We start from the raw sequence: 17962 nt of genomic DNA, 5'->3' as shown, positions 1-17962 counted from the left end.
TCCCATAGAAGTAATTTTGACTAATGCTTCACTGGAAAGCAGAACAAGTGTATTTAGACATATATAGTTACCTTGACAATGACGGTTTAGATTCAGTAACATTTAATAGAAGACAGTTTTTGAAACACACAAAGATATGAGATAAGCTTGCAAATTGAATATTGAGATATGAGATAGATTTATTTTAGTATTTATTTTTTTAGTTGTAGTTCGACACGATATTTTTATTTTATGTTTTTATTTTTATGTGGTGCTGAGGATAGAACTCAGGGCCTTGCATGTGTTAGGTGAGCTCTCTACCTCTGAACCACAACCCCAAGCCTATAGGATAGATTTAAATTTTCTATAGTCATTCTTAATTTCTGAATCCTTTCTGAGCTCTACTCATGTTCATAGAAAACATTACTAGTTAAATTCTTGTTTTTACCATATTCTCAGATTTAAACTAACAATTCATAATTTAACCCTAAACATGAATGCAAGTCCCTTTCCCATTCAAAGCTTCCTACTGCTGATGTAATAAATTAACATAAATTCTGTGACTTAGATACATTTTATTTACCATAGTACAATGAGTGAATGTAGAAGTGAATATGACTGGGCTAACCAAAGGTGTCAATATGGGTTCCTTCTTCCTCCATAGAAAGAGCAGAACAATATCAAACAAGTGTAGCAGAATTTAACTGGTCATTTTGAATGAGTTACACCAAAGTGCTCAGGGGCTTGTTCATATTCTGAAGTTTTATATTTGAAACCCTGCTATGGTTGCTTTATTGCAGATCAACAAGAATGATATGTAACAAAATGGCCCAAGCCAAGTGGCAGGAAGAAAAGAATTGAACATGAGTATATACATTGATTTTGAAAGGCACAGTGGGTCTATTGGGATGACAGGTGGGATGGGGGTGGGCAGCAGGTTACACAGGTCACAGCCAAAGCTATGGGGCATAAATGAAGTGCATAGGTCCTGGGGCTACCCATGGCCCAGGAACAGCAGCTTATAGGCCCTCTCTTCCTGCTTCTGGTAGGTTCAGTTGAGTGGCACTCGGAGGTAGGAGGTGGGCACATAGCCTTTACCTCCCTGTGTCTGCCAGACCCATATCCAGCCATTGCCTTTGTCCTCTTCCATCAGACTGAGGTCCTCACCTTGGTCACAGAGATGCTGCCTTCGCTGAACCCTATTGTGGGGTGGGCCCAGTTCTCTGCATTAGAAAAACTTGAACAAACTAGCCAGACACACCAGAGCAACTGATGCGCCGCCACCCCTCCACCCCCATGTGTTCTCACCTTCAAAGTGGTAAATGGACACACACTGGCCTATGGGTGATGCAGGCTCCTCAAAATCCTCATCACATGCCATGTACATAGGGGTTTCCTGGCCCTCTTCTGAGGTGTGCTCTTCAGAGCTGTCTGGGGCAAGAAGGCAGATGGAGGCAGGTCTTCTGTGTATCTCTGGCCATATGTGCTCTGGCCTCCCGGCTCACCTCTCCTTGTTGACCTGTGAAGCGTTTCTGCTACTGTCTCTGGGGACACTGGATGGGGGGTTGTGAGGACAGGTGTGCTGGTACAGGCTGTCCCCTAGGTTTCTTAGGACCTGCCTCTCAGCTTCTGCCAGTCAAGCCTTGGAGGATGAGATCACATCATCTCCAGGCCAGGGTTCAGAAGTTGGTCCACCCTGCACCTGGATTCTTCCTGAGATCATCCATGCACACCCAAGATGTTGATGAGAAACAACTGGATCCCTGTACCCCAGCCAGAAGTAACTTAGCCAGTCTGGTGATGACTCTACCCCTACGCAGGGCCTTCCCCTTACCTTGTACTTCTGTACTTCCAATTTCAGCCGTTTGATATGGCTTAGTGTTTCTGTGATCTGGGGCTCCAAGCTGGCAGGGTCACCCATCTGGAGTGTCTTCTCATACACACACTTTATTTTCTTCAAAGATTCCCTGGGGCAAGACGGGGAAGAAAAGAGTAGTGGGTGAAGGCACTCACAGCAAGGAGCAAGGCCACACACTGATTACAACTCAAATGTGGGGGCCAGACATGGTGGCCTGCAATTGTGGTGTCAGCTACCAGGGACGCTGAAGTATTAGGATTGTTTGAGCCCAAGAGTTAGAGGCCAGCCTGGGCAATGTGGCCAAACACACAAAAAAGAGCTCCAATTCTAGTAGGGCTAACTGCCTGGGTTGGCATCTTCAGTTGGCATTTCCTGGTGGTGTGACCTTAGGCTATAGAGCACTATCTGCAGACCTTAACCTTGAAAATGGGAATAAATGCATGTGTGTGCCATGTGGGCTGTTGTGAGGACTGGTACAGTACTTGTACACAGTCCTAACAGTTTTATATATATATATATATATATATATATATATATATATCTAGGGGGCTAAGAAGTAGCTCAATGTCAGAGCACTCCACTGGCAAGTGCAAGGCACTAGGTTTCATTGCCAGCACTTGAAATGGACAGGAAAGAAAGGAAACTTTGTAAGAGAGTCAGAATCCTATCTGTGCTTATCATCTCTTAGAAAAACCTAAGATATCCAGGAAGTCCATGTGAAGTGAGTAGAATAGAGCCTGGAGTACAGTGGATGTCCATGATTCTAGCTGCATTTCCTGTCATTAGTCTCCCATTCCCATATCCTCTACACATCTGGGTAGTGGGAGCTGTAGAGCACTAGTGGAATATGACAGACCTCAGCTCAGCTTCCATTTGGTTATTACCTGAGACATGTCACAGATGAAGAAACTGAGACACTAAATGTTATATCAAGCTGCCCATTACCTCCAGGAGCTGGAATTCATGAGCAGGCTGCCTTGACTCTAGGCATATACCCTGTACCTGCTGCTCCATCATAGAAACCCAGAAACCACCCAGTGGAGTATGCAACTTCACCCCCATCTGTCCAAGAGGTAACTCGCAGACAGCAAACTAGAACTTGACCACCTCCTGGCAAGTGGCGAACATCATTCCTATTTTGTGCAGGACTGGGAAGAGGAATTTGCTGCTTGGGAGAAAGTGAGTAAAGATTTTCTTTTTAATCTGGCAGATTTTTATTTTTAATATTTAAATATTTGAATTATTAAATACTTAGCCATATGCTTTTATTTCCTTTTAGCTCTCTAATGTGATGGATTAGACTGTAAGGCTTCTTGATATTGAACCATGTTTGTATTGTTGAGATAATGCCCAATTGATTATGTATTTTTTTTCTTTAAAAAATAACCTTTTTCCTATTCTAGTGAAGGAGACATAACATAAAATTTCCTCTTGTGATTACTATGAAGCATACAGTTCTTTGGCATTAGATACCTGCACCCAACTAACACCACCATGCCATATATTGTTTTGTAGTACATCATTAAATTTTCTTGTCAGGATTTTGTATCTAAAACCAGAAGCGAGGTAAAATGAGCCCCTAATTTCATTGACTTGAATTCTTGCTCAATGATTTGGGAACCCAGGTTCCCGATCCTTCTAAATAAACTGGCAGCTTTCACTCTATTTGCTAAAAATCCTTGCATGGGAGTGAAAGCAACAGTTTCCTCCAGACGCATGAAGAATCACCTATAAAACCTCCCTGCTGGTGTCTCTGTGACATTTTTGGGTGCATTTGAGTGTAAATATTTTGTGGTTACTTTTTGTCTGTGCTAGGCAAGCACTCTACTGCTGCACATACCGTTATTTTAAATATAACCCAATGGCACTCTTCAGTCCCCTGCCTGGCCCCTCTGCCAGGCCCTACCTCTGATTCACCTCTTCTGCAGCTCCTGGTTGTGTTCTTCTAACTGATACTGGAGCCACTATGCTATGGGGGCAAGTGGCTAAAATCCTCTGAAGCCACAGTCTGCAAAGGAAAGAGAGGGTTGAGTCTGGGATTCTGAAGCTGAAGCTTCCAGGTGCCGCACACTCCTGAGGATTCAAGTCCACCTTCCTCCCCTTCCAAATATCTTGGGAGCAAGGTCATAGACAGAGTGAAGAAGGAGTGGGGCCCAGCTGGCTGCAGGAAGCAAGCCTACGGTCCACCACCTTGCTGATGGGAGGGCCAGGGCCACCCCTCCTCCCACAGTCCTTACTTACCCCATGGCCTCCTGGAAGGATCTGGAAGGATGATAGCCACAGATTGACTGACTTACTGATCTCAATAAGACCAAGGGGTCATAGACAGCTGGTAAGGGAACCCATTAGGCAAGGCCAATGACATGACACCCTCTAGGGGAAGAGGGTTGGGGGGCGTGACTACCAGCTGGGTCCAGGAGGGGGCAGGCAAGGAGGAGGCAAGGGCAGAAAATGAAGATGGACAGAAGGATGAACATAAGTATGGATGCAGAGAAGCAAAAGCAAAAAATAAATAAAAAATAGTAACAATATCCCAACTCAAGATGCATAATCACACAGAAAATACGTGTAAGGGCAACACAAAATCTGATAGGTAACAAGGACGTCATTAGACTCAGAGAAAGAGGTCACACCTCTCTCTACCCCATCTCCTACATCCCTTGACTATTTGGTCTAGGGGCTGGAACAGGGAGTCTATAGTCCACTGGGCTTTCTGGACTCAGTTTAGAAGGAGGTACAGGATGCATTTGCATGAAGAAAGGCTTCAGACACAGGCCAAAGTGGCATGCCACTCATAGAGGGCTGTGGAAGGCAGGAAAGGTCAGGGGTTACAGCTTAGGAGGAGAGGGCTGAAGACCAGGATGGCTGGTGTCAGTGAGAGGTATCTAAGGCATACTAGGGAGTCAGGGGCTGTCCAAGATATAAACCGGTGGTGTTAGGGTTTATGTCTGATGCTGAAAACACACAAACAAACAAACAAAGAATACCAGAACTATAGGGCATAAGGATCCATCAGCTGGATAGAGATCTGGGGTTAGGGGCACTCCTAAAAGACAGGAACACAAACTGTCAGTCCAGCACGAATTCCACCAGCAGATCTTCTCCCAGCATCCCGAGCATCAGCAGACAGATGCCACGGGACAACATCCTGCCCTCCTCAGCCTCAAGGGACTCCCAGGCCAATGTGCTGCTGACTTGCCTTCCTTCCCTCCAGTCCAGGCATGTAGCAAAGAGGAAAATTATGTATAGCCCAGGACTCAGCATTCCTGTGGCTAGGCTCAACTCATTAGGGCCTCAGCTGTCCCCACTCACTGTCTTCTCACACAACATTCTGGGCCCCCACCTTGCTCTTCTTCAAAAAAGGCCAGTGCTCAGCACAACTATGGCCAGGGCCCTGGAACTTAGGCTCTCCATGAGCTGGTGTCCAGGCCATTTTCTGAGTGTGCACAGATCACAAGCTGGCTGAAGTCCTCAAATTCCACATCACCAAGGCAGGCATAACCTGACTTGTGCAGCTCTATGAGAATCTGGGTGTCCTGGGGGAAGAAACAGTGAGTGGGCAGTCAGGGGCAAGGCCCAGTACCTACTTTGGGAGATCCCCACAGTGCCCACTCATTGGCCTACTCAGGCACCCACATTCTTGGCATCCACAGCTTAAGCAGCCACCTTCATGTCCTCAAAGCACTTGGTAATGATGAGTAACACCTGCAGTTCCATCTCTGACAGCAGTCAGTACTCTGATTTACTGATCTCACTGAAGGTGGCTCTACACTCATCCTTGTTCTACAGTTTCTGTGGGGATAGGGAAAAGGCATGAAACACATGGGTGGAGGCAGATCAGGTATGAAGCATTCTGCAAATATGATGGTGCCCTAACTGTCAGCACTAGCTCCTGCCCAGTGTGGTGGGGAAGACACACTCCTGTAGGCGGAGCTGCAACATAGGGCTGGGGGTTGAAAATGGGTTATATAAGAACCGTACATTGCTTCAGGTAAATTTGGTATCACTTGTGTTTTGACACAAAGTTATGGAGTATATCTTGTTTCCAATGTTTATTTAGTATAAGTGATTTTGGATCTGTATGTACTTTTTTGGTAAATTATTTTATTGAAATTATTATATGAAATAATAAATTTTTCATTGAAATAAAAATTTACAAAAAATAGGTAACTATCCCCAAGGATTTTAGTGATTAAAAATACCAACTAGTTGGCTATTTTATCTGCACATAATTAGTGGAAGTTTTAGTTGTTTCATACTGATTGGATTGAAGTAAATTTGAATATATATTTGAGATAAATACAAACTCTGATAAATTTTAAGTTATTCACTTCATAAATTATATTTTTGGAAAAAACCTCATGGTACTTTTAGTTGAGGAAAGTAAATGTCTTATCTGGAGCTTGGCCCCAAACAAAGAAAGGCACCTTGATTTATTTCACTGAGTGGGCTTTGCTATGTTTTCTTTCCATTGGTAGTGTGTCCCATTACTAGGCACTGCTAAATTCTAGAATCACACATTTCAGGAACAAGGAAACCATACGCAAATGTGGACATGTTTAGGTAGCTTGGAAGAAAAATCATGTCCTGTGATGTAGAAGAAACAAGTGATCATATCCTTTTTTCAGGTATAGTGATCAAAATATGTTCAAACTAACAGGACTTCTCTCCCTGTAATGATATCCTATTAGATGCTGATGAGTAACCAAAAGCATAGAAACATGTGATAGGGAGACTCTCTTGATGTTATTGGCCCATGGTTACAGATTAATGTGAATCAACCAATGTTCAGGCTTAAGTCATTTTATCAGAGGGAAGATTCAACTTTCACTAACCCAGATAGCATCCAAAGACATAGCTTTTTCTTCATATGTAAGTAAAGCCATATTTTGGGCATAAGGTGGAAGAAATATATCAAAAGTGATAAAAAAGTACAGTGTTGCTGACAACTCTAATGGGTTTGGATAAAAGTTTATGTTCACATCTTGTCAATGGTGGTACTTCTTTCCTTGGTTGTCCAAATTGACCTTGACCAAACTCCTTATTGTATATATATTTGAGATAAATATGAACTCTGATAAATTTTAAGTTATTCACTTCATAAATTATATTTTTGGAAAAAACCTCATGGTACTGTTAGTTGAGGAAAGTAAATGTCTTATCTGGAGCTTGGCCCCAAACAAAGAAAGGCACCTTGAGTTATTCATTCTCAGCAAGTAACATTTCTTCCCATACCTTTATTCATTCACTACATAGCTATTGTAAATCAGTGAAATTATTTTGCAGTAAATTCAGAAGATATGAATATCCTCTTCTAACCAGTTCTCTATCTCAATTTCTTTAGGAATAAGGAGCAGCACCTATGTTTCCAATGGAACCTGGAGGAAATTAACAATAATGTTGAGGAAATAGGTCCTCCATATGATTAGATTGGTTTTATATCCATCAATCAATCATTCAATAAGTGTTTTGAACACTAACCAGCATTGTGTTCCACAGATACATGGTGATGTATATTTGGAAAACAAACAGACAAACATTGTTTTTTTTTTTTTAATTCTTGTCTTTCTTTATAAAATTTGCATTGTTGTTAGGATAAATAAACCAAGTTAATGATTGCTTAGCATAGTTATATTCTTCAGCTATTATTCTCACTATACTTAGTATCCCAAAATAATGATAGTTAATCTCATTAAATAATGGCTAATTAACAAGATTTTAAATTGGTGCATTTCTGGGAAGCCCCTTGGAATATAAAACAATAAACAAACAGAGGTCCAATATTCCCATTTGACAAGAAAAAATTATTTGCCTTAATTAAATTAATATTTTCAGAATTATTGTGGGGATAAATTTGTTAAACTGGTGCTTCAAGGAATTTCAGGCTTCTTGTAGTGCTTGTAAAATCAATTCTTTTATATTATGCAGGGCATAGAAGCAAGTGCAAGTTTAGAATTTTTTTTGTCAGGGTAACCAATTTTTGAAAAGCTAAGCTTGGTTTCTTTCTTCTGACTTATAAAATAAGAGTCAAGAATTATCTTCCTAAATGAGTATAAAATACCAAATATCAATATTTATTATTAGATTTGGGCAAATAATAATTTGAAAAATTAAAGAAACTTGTTTAATGTAATAAACTCAGGGGTGTGCTTCTACTGAACTACACCTCAGCCCTTTTTGTTTTGTGAGACAGGGCCTCACTAAATTGTCCAAGTTGTCCTGGAGCATGCAATCTTCCTACCTGAGACTCTGGAGTCACTGAGATTACAGGCCAGCATGATACTATATGGAGCTTACATGGAGCTTATGGAAAGGTAAGAATAATGCATATGTGTGTATCTTATACATAAATATATGCTTAGTCTGAAATATATCTGTGGGCATAAACTGTGTGTGTGTATGTATATATTATGGTGGTGCTAGGTGCTCTGAAGTCAGTGAAGGGCTATAATGCAGTGGGCAGGGATGGCCTCCCTGATAAGGTAACAAATGAACAAAACATAAAAGTGAGAAAAGGGACCATTTGAATAGATGTACAAAGACAATAAAAGCAGCAGAAACTCCCTCAGAAAATCAGACACCCTGACTTATCAACTTGGAGTTATAGGACTGAAATCTACATTAAACCCAGGGAGAAAAAAATCCAAAGTTAAGAATATTGTATACAAGATTGACCAAATTATGGGCATGCACAGATGTGGCATAATGAATCCTATGATTATGTATATTTTCAATATACCAATTTTTAAAAGTTATAATCTAAGTTGAGTGTGGTGGCGAATGCCTGTAATCCCAATGACTCAGAGTGAGGCAGGAAGATCTGGAGATCAAAGCCTGCTTCAGAAGCTTAGTAAGGCCCTAACCAACCTAGTGAGAACCTGACTCCATATAAAAATAAAAATTCTGGAAATGTAGCTCAGGGTTAGAGTGTCCCTGGGTTCAATCCCCAGTACCAAAAACCAAAAATAAAATAACAATAATTAAAATATAAATAAAAAAGAGAACATCTAAAAGAAACCCAAAAGAACATTATGCATCAAAGATCAATAATCAGATTAACAGAAGATTTAACAACTGCTGCAGACACAAGCAAATAAAAAAGATTTCCGAAGGACTGAACAACAACAACAACAACTTGTTATCCTAGAGATTTATGACTAGTTAAACTATAACTAGAGTAGGGGCAGGAAAGGACAGATTTCTCCCTGAAAAAAAAAAAAAACTATTAAGCAGTTATTAAACAATTAAGCCACATATTTTGGTGCACACCAGTAATCGAAGCAGCTCTGGAGGCTGATAGCAGAGGATCGCAAGTTCAAGGACAATCTCAGCAACTTAGTGAGGCTTTAAGGAATTCAGGGAGATGCTGTCTGTAAGTAAAATATAAAAAAGGACTTGGGATGTGGCAACCCTGGATTCAGTACCCAGTACAGAAAATAATACATCTGAATGAAGCAAAATGACCCCAGAGAAAAGGTATGATTTGAAGGAGGAATAATTCACACAATACAATTGAAAAAGATATTTATCATTGTGGTATTAGAAAATACATAAACAAAGAAACAAAATGGAGTCAGGTGACAACAGTGTTCTGAGGAGAGCAAGGTGACAGGTGTGTCAGAGCAACCTGGAGGGGAAGGGCCCTGCTTTGGACAGGGCAAGTTTTCTTTCTCAACATCATCACAACTGAACTTCTGAGCCAGAACAGTCCTTAGGGTGGGAGCTGACCTGGGCATGAAAGGACGTAGACAACATCCGCCATTTTAACAACCAAAAGTGTCTCTAAACAATATCACAGGCCCTTAGGCCCGCTCCTGAGGGCCCTAGAAAGAGGTGTTCAAGAAGGCAGGGGCTGGCCTGGGATGCCAGGAGGTGCAGATAGGGACCCAACTCCAAGCTGGCCCCAGTGTGTCCAGGCACAATCTTGAGGGGACCATCCAATTACTAGTATCCAACAGGATCTCAAAATTACTCATCTGTTTCTGAGCTGGAAAGGGGACTGATATGTTTTTTGAGCAGCTCCAGCAGGTACAACAGGGTCCTCTCTGCTGCCTTGATATCTTTTTCCAGATTTTCCTGAAGCCGCTGGCAAAGCAACCAAACCAGAAGAACCAGTAACACCAGTCACAGAGCCCCCAGGGCAACCACAGCCAGCCACATCAGCCACAGGTATTCCATGGGGGCCTGAACTTCCAGGTCACTGAGGGGCCCACTATCACAGCCACAAGGTACCCCTCAACAGCCAGCCATGTCCCCTGCTCCTCTGAAAAGCAGTTGTAGGCACCAGCATGGTGATATTGGGCAGCCATCACCACCAGGGCTTGGAGACGGGCATCATAGTGGATGGAGCCTGGCTCGTCTGCAGGTAGGTCCTGGCCCTCAAAGATCCAGCTGGCATAGGCCAACTTGGAGGAGAGGCGACAGGGAAGTACCAAGTCTGTGCCCACTACCATTGTGATGTTTTTCAGCATTCACCTGACTGTAGCAACAGAGAGAGAAGGTACAGAGTCAGTGCAAGAGACCAAGGGCCAGGGAGCTGTGATGTGGAAAATCCACCTAAGGACCACAGCCCATCTGGAGGGGAGGGGGCCACAAAAAAGCTCACCTTTCTTAGTGCCATGAAGGTCACAAAAGCCTATGGTGTCTGAGATTCCCATGTTCTGAACAAGTAGAGATCTGGCAGAGGAAAGGCGTATCAGAAGCTTGGTTCCAACCACCGTATCCACACACCTTCCTGGTCCCAGCCCTTGCAGAACCCGGCTCACCCAGAGTGGCTGGCCATAGACAAACAGTGACTAGTGTTGATGCTCCAGGCACAGTAGGAGTCCTGCACAAGGACACAGTCTGCACAGATGTGGTACTTCACAGAGTCTGCCAGGGGCAGCTGGACCAGCTGAGAGCAGGAGCCAGCAAAGAGCAGCTTCTGTGGGAGAAGAGGAATGAGAGGGTTGGTAGGGCCACATGCATCCCAGGGCTGCCCAGACTCCAAGGAGCACAAGCATGAGAGGTGCCCACATGAGGATGAGGCAGAAGACAGCACTGCAAAGGAAGGTGCAAGTCTCAAGAAAACAGGGAGGCTATGCACACAGAAGGCATGAAACATTTTCCTCCAGTGCCCTTGGCTCTCACAATAGCACCAGCATAGCATAAGGTGTTCTCCGTTTGAATGGTAACTGCCAAACTGAGTGTTTACACAACCCCATATTCTTTCTGCCATAACTCCATGTGCTGGGAAACAATTTTAAGTGATAATAGCTGCAAAAGGCAAACAAATCATCATCCAGAGGATGCTGCAAATGTGTATGAGGGTTAAGGAAAAAGACAACACTTCAGGGGACATGGTGGGGAATCAGCGGGTCAGGCCCAGAGCACCACTGGGGACTAGGCAGAAACCAACCCTGGGAGGGCACCATAAATATGTCAAAGTTGGGGAGGTCTGGCAAGCATGGAGAGGATCAGAGAGGAGGCTGTAAGCAGAGTCCTGGCCACACATAGAGGTGTCTAAAGAAAACATGAGTTTTCTGCAGGACTAATTCTAGGAATGCAGCCCTGCAGGGACCAGGGTATACATAATGCTCCTGTGGAGTGCCAATCCTGTCAGCACCCACCTTGACTTCCCAGGCTTGCCCTGAGCTGACTTAGGTGTGCTGAACTGGCCAACCATGCCAGCCTGATTTGGGGATGGTGGAGTGGGTGCAATGGCAGTGCATGGAGTCTAATTAGCTACCTTGCTTGGTGACAGCACAAGGCTTTCCACAGTTTCCTTATCAAACACTTGCAGTTCCTTGATCAGGTGGACCCAAGGCCTCAGGATCACAGCCTTGAGCAGCCAGCCATCTCCTGGAGAAGTCTGGAGAAGGGAGTGTCAATGACAGGGAATGAGGCTCTTGGGTGTCTCCCAGCCCCAGACACACCCAAGAGCTTACCTACCTGTGCCAATGAACAACACTGTATAGGTGGTTTTGTCAAATCCTGTAAATTGGTCAGCCACCAGGTGGGTGAAGTTGGTGTTCTTCATGAGCATGGGCTGGCCCCATGAAGGCTCTACCTGCTCGTCCATCAGTGGGTGCTTCTTGATGAAGATGAGGGTTCTGTCAGCCAGCTCCAGAGAACTGGTGTGACCATGGTGATGATGCCATTTGATGATGCACTGGTGGGGGTAGGGGTATGGGCAGGGGAGCTATCAGCTGGTGGGAGGCTACTGGAACTGACAGGAAACACTTCCTGCCCAAAGGACTCACTGAACCAGGCTGGGGGATGGGTACTGGGTCAGTGTATCGACCCCACTTCTGCACTTCCTCAAAGTACTCCTTGTAGGGACCTTGGAACACCCACTGGATCTCTTCCAACTGGTACTCACAGACTGCAGAAAGGTCCACATTACCCCTCTTGCAATGAGAGAGGGATCTCAAGGGTCAGGTCCGATGCCCACCTTAACATCTCACCCCAGCTCCAGAGATTGCAGGAAGGCAGGGATCAGCAGAAAATGCTCATGGGCAGAAGAATATACCAGCAGCCAGATCTAAGGTGCCACCAGGCAGGGCCTTGCCTTCTTTCCCCAGGGGCCTTTAAAAGGGGCAAGTACTCAGTGTTCCAGTCACTGACCACCTGGATGTCCCTATAGGACAGCATGGTTCAGGCCCTCCCACCCACATACTGCCCTTGACCTGAACACCTGCTCATCCCCACCCCAGCATTCCTGGCCAACTCACCATCGCATATGAAATACACCAAAGAAGGTGGTCTTGTGCCAGGAGGCACCCTGCTGCGTGTGCACAGCCAGCAGCTGGTTGAAATAGAGCTGCTGGTCGGGCACCGAGCACCCCAGCCATGACTTCAGGAATGTGGTCCACTTCTTCTGCAGTGTGCATGCACCCACTATGTCACCCTGGCAGATATCAAGGGGATGCAGTGGGTCAACCACTGCCCAGCCCACAGGGTTCCCAGGGCTCATGCTGGGGGCTCAATACCTTGCAGACACGGGCAACGCGGGCCACCAGCTGCTTGGTACAGCAGTCGTATTCCACCACCCTCTCACTGAAGAAGTACACCTTGTCGTCATCCCCTGTGATGCTCCCCACACTCTCAGGGACATAGGCAGAGGCAATGAAGTGGGGCCCTGCGGCAAGGCAAGGAGGGTCAGTCACGAGGTGACAAGGACCTCACAGGTTTCCCACCCTGGGCTTCCCCAGTCCTTCTCCCTGCTCACTGTTGAGCCATAAGGCCTCATACTCTGCCTTCATGGGGTGATAGGGCCCCATGTTCCGGAGGATGACAGGCTGGGTGCCCAGGAAGTTATTGAGGGTGGCTGAGTACAACTCACCATCTGTGGGAAATGGAAGGATAGTCAGGCCATAAACAATGTGTAGACACCCCAGAGTGTGTCAAGTTCCAAGGGACTCACCCAAAACAGGCACAGCCACTCACCTACAAGGAGGCCAGTGTGGCCCTTAGCTGGGTCATAGGGACACTTTCCCTTCCCGTCATCAAAATCTTCATGCTCCAAAGTGAAGTTGAGCATGTTCTAGGGGCAGAGGGAGCCAGTCAGGCACATGAGCATGAGGGCAGGACCCCATACTTGAGGCCAGGGTGGCAGGCAGCCAGGGTGGGGCAGCACTCAGAATGTAGGTACACTTGGGCTGAAAGGCATAGGTACCACAGACATACAGGTGGGAGGTGTTGTAAGGCTGCAGGAAGCAGATGAAGTTGAAACACTCCATCTTGGGGATAAAGGGATCAGTCAGTGAGACCCCTAGGTGAGGGCCACTAGTGCCAAGGCTAAAGAGAGGTCTGCCCTCATATGACAGTACTCCAGGGAACAGTGCCCTGTAAGGCCCAGGAGGCCAGCAGTGCCTGAGCATCCACCTGGTTGCTCTTCCCTTTCTCAGTACACTCGATCTTCTTCTCAGCTGGTGCCTCCCAGAAGATCTAGTGGACAAGGAATGGTAATGTCATATGTACATGCAGAGAAGGATGATACCCTGTGGGAAATCTTGATCCTCATCCTCCGGAAGCTTCTTTCAGTAGAGGACAGAAGCCCCTAGCCACCAGCAAGGAGCCCTGGCACTTGTCTTCCAAGTCACTCAGGAGGCTGAGGCAGAAGTATTTCAAATTCAAGGCCAGCCCTTGCAATGTAGTAAGAACTTGTATCTAAATAAAGTTTGAAAAGAGACTGGGAATGCAGCTCATAGAGTGTCCCTGTGTTTAAGCTCAAGTACATGGGTATGTTTGGGGGGAGTCCCCTAGTACCTCATCATGGCATAATCCAGTAAGTGCCATAGAAGGGAAGAGAGAGCTTGTTGATCCTGATGGGGGTTGGGAAGGCCTAGGGTCACGCTATTTGATGAGATACCATGTGGTTTAACTGGGTCAAATTGTGGTTGCATTCCAAGCTGAGGAATCTCCATACTGCTTTCCAGAGGGGCTGTACCCATCCAAATTGATTATTCTAAGCAAGTGTCTTCCCATGTCCTTTAAGTTTACAGACATGGGGTTCTGTTTCCAAGGATGTCATGCCGCTGTTTAAAATTATTGTTGAAATTCCAAATATGTGTAGCTTTTCATCCACCCTTCCCACACACAAGTAAACGAATATCACAGTATCTCACTGGATCTCCACTGCCCATATGTGTTTGCAGCTGATGGCAGGGTTGAAGTTTTGTGGCAGAGATCAGACAGCACAGGCTCAGAATGTTTCTCTCCTCCTCATTTCCGATCCTGTTATCATTGGAGATGGGTCCAAGCAGCCTGCTTGAATCCTTAGGTAGTGTGACCCTAGAATATCAGTGGCATTATTTCTCCTCTCCATTAGGCACCAATAGCAAACAAGCAAATTGGGAGCACATTTATAGCATCTGCAGTAGGTCTGAAGTTTGTGTGCATCTGTTGGGCTGCAGTGATGAGATGAATCCTCTTTGTTAATATGTGACTTGCAACTTGAAGCCTCCCCAGTCTCTGGATTATAAAGCAGGTTGCTCTGTGTGCAGCCTTTCAGCCACAGAACACGTGGAACAGAGCAAGGGCTAATCCTGGGAATGCAAAGAGCACACTGGAATTTTTTTTTCCTTTCCCTTTTGGTGGTGACTTTAGGTAATGGCTTCTTCAAAACCTGGCTGATTCCATAAAGCCTTGCAAGTAAGGGCTGCTAGAAATGAGAGCACACTGAAGTATGTCAGCAAAAGAAAAACAAGGGGCTTCTCTTGTAACATGCACTCTAGTACCTTGACTCCTCTCCTAAAAAATATTGTTTCCAGTCAGGGGGGGTTGTGCATACCTGTAATCCTAGTGGCTCTAAAGGCTGAGGCAGGAGGATTGCAAGTTCAAAGCTAGCCTCAGCAAAAGCAAGGCCCTAAGCAACTCAGTGAGACCCTGTTTCTAAATAAAATATGAAAAAGGGCTGGGAATGTGGGTCAGTGGTTAAGTGTCCCTGGGTTCAATCCCCTGTAAAGGGGGGAATTTTTGTATATGCTAATTATATAGAATAGTGGGTTTTGTTGTGGTATATTTGAAAGTGCATATACCATAACTGTAGCATAGACAGAGGGGTCAGAGGGAGAGACGAAGGGGTGCAAGGGGAGGGTACCCTGAATGAAATATATTAATCAGACTATCATGAATCCTATAAAGAAAGAAACTTTCAAGCCTGCCACAGAACTAAGACTCTGTCTACCACCAACAGATGGAGCTGGGGGTGGGGGGCTTATTTCATGTCCCTTTGGTTTGGAAACAAATATTTCTTAACACCTTTTCAGAACCTAACACATAAATTGAGACTGAAATAGAAGACAGGAACTTATTATACTTGATCATGACCTGTTGGCATATTACTTAAGATCTATTAATTCCCTTCTTCTATAATTCCATAGTCATGAAGAAAATTGGAATCATTTTGTTAAAAGCTAGAATGGTAGGTAGTGCTTACCCTGGAGAAAATGTACCAGAAGTTTGTGCCTCAAAGGAGTGGAGTGGAGTTACAGCTACAAACCTGTTTTCTCTGATATCCATTTCTAGTAAATTGTTTTCACACTATCTGAGCATCTCTTAATTAATTGGTAAAATGAATTTCTGAGCAGAATTGTACTGTGGTCTGATAAGCCAGAAAATACCCTCTTATTCACCCCTCACAAACACTCTGTTTAGCATTTTTACAAGGATTCTCCCCTCTTCAAAGTTGAAGAATTATTGTTGTTTTTATTTTATCAATCCACATATTTTAAACAAGTTTTTTTTTCTGTTTTGTTTTATACCTGAAATTGAACCCAAGGGCACTTAACCACTGAGCTATATCCCCAGCCCTTTTTCTATTTTATTTAGAGACAGGGTCTCACTAAGTTTCTGAGGCTGACTTTGAACTTGCAATCCACTTACCTCAGCCTTCAGAGCTGCCAGGATTACAGGTGTGCACCACTGCACCCAGCTAAATGTAACTTTTTAATTCCACTTCTACACATGGGCGTATAAAGTCAATGTGATCTCAACTGATGTAACCTGCAGATTAGCCACAGAATGGTAAAAACAAACAAGATTGGTGTCTGTTTAAGCAAATGGTTAGACAGGCCATCACTTTTCACAGTTTTTCCTTGGTTATATACAGTTTCAGCAAGAGTCTTGCAGTTTCTGATGTAGTTTCTTGCCATGAATTTTTATTGGGGGGGGGCAGGGATAGGAGCTGGGATTTTCACACTAAAGTCTGTTGTGTGGATAATTCCCAGTTTTTTTTTTCTTTTGCATTTGACGGTGCAGATGACATAAAAACATTTTGTGAATTGGAAAGTATGATCACATTCCCCCTCAGGTTTCACTGAGACACAGATTCCTAGTGAATCTAGTTTATGGCTGCACTTTTCTGGGGAGGTGAAATATTTTTGCTCTGAAGGATGCTGCAGCCACTTTTCAAGTGGGAAAAATAGTCATCTCTAATACATGTGAAATTTTTCACTACCTAAGAGGAAGGGAGTTGGAAAAAATACTTTTTCTTTTTCTTTTTTTTCCTTTTTTTTTTTTTTGTACCTGGGATTGAACTCAGTGGCACTCAACTACTGAACCACATCCCAGCCCCATCCCTTTTGTATTCTATTTAGAGACAGATTTTCCCTGACTTGCTTAGGGCCTTGCTAAGTTGTTGAGACTGGCTTTGAACTTGCCAACTTCTTGCCTCAGCCTCCTGAGCTGCTGGGATTACAGGCATGCCCAGCCAGGGAGCAGTTTTAAGTCACAGAGACATTTGATCCTCATATTTGTGTGAGTTAGGGTCTTATTAGAGACATTTTTAAAAATAATTTTTAAGTTGTAGATGAACTCAATATCATTTTATGGTTTATGTATTTTTATGTGGTGCTGAGGATTGAACCCCAGTGCCTCACTTGTGCTAGGCAAGCACTCTACCACTGAGCCACAACTCCAGCCCACAAATTAATTTGTTAAAGCTCAGCTTTTCCTCCTGTCAAGTGCATTATTACCAACATACTTCACAGGGTTGCAAAGAGGAGTTAGAAAAAGTGCTTAGAAGAATATATTCTCTATAATCCTTAGATATTGTGAATAATGTATCATGCACAATTTCAAGTAGCTTACCTCATAAGACACAGCTAAAAAGGGTGAAATGAATATCCCCCAGTGGTAGAAAGTGGTAGAAAAAGCACTTTGACACATTCTGGAGTCCTGATACATTCTTACTCTGGAGTCCTCATACATTCTTACTCTGGAGTACTGATACATTCTTACTCAGTGTAGTTTTAAATTTATTTATTTATTTATTTATTTTTGTAACAGGCATTGAACCCAGGGGCATTTAGGCACTGAACCACATATTCAGCCCATTTTTTTTTTTTTTACTTTTTATTTGGAGACACAGTCTTTCTAAGTTTCTCAGAGCATCAATAAGTTGCTGAACATGGCTTTGAACTTGCAATAGTCCTGCCTCACCCCAGAGTTATTGCAATTGCAGACATGAACAATTGTGGCTGGCTGAAATTAATTTTGACGAATCCTTGGGTCTTTTGGAGATCAGAAAGCTAATATATCTTGCCTAGTAAGTCTCTCCATGACCCCTGAGAAAATTCTCATACTTCTATCAGCACAATACACTTTGTTTTAAGATAGCTTTAGAAAATGGAACATCAATGT

At 43.9% G+C, this 17962-nt stretch overlaps 2 pseudogenes; both read right to left on the bottom strand.

Annotated features, from left to right (window-relative positions):
• Nucleotides 1–1030: 1030 nt before the first annotated feature.
• Nucleotides 1031–5560, bottom strand: LOC124095110 (cdc42-interacting protein 4-like; annotated as a pseudogene).
• Nucleotides 5561–9674: 4114 nt separating this feature from the next.
• LOC124095114 (semaphorin-4C-like) lies at nt 9675–17530 on the bottom strand (annotated as a pseudogene).
• Nucleotides 17531–17962: the final 432 nt, after the last annotated feature.

Source organism: Marmota monax, unplaced genomic scaffold, assembly GCF_021218885.2.
Source record: "Marmota monax isolate L192 unplaced genomic scaffold, Marmota_monax_Labrador192_F-V1.1 WCK01_AAM20220418_F8-fsc00435, whole genome shotgun sequence".
Taxonomy (NCBI): Eukaryota; Metazoa; Chordata; class Mammalia; order Rodentia; family Sciuridae; genus Marmota; species Marmota monax.
Note: the sequence above shows the minus strand (reverse complement) of the source record. Positions and strands in the feature narration are given on the sequence as shown.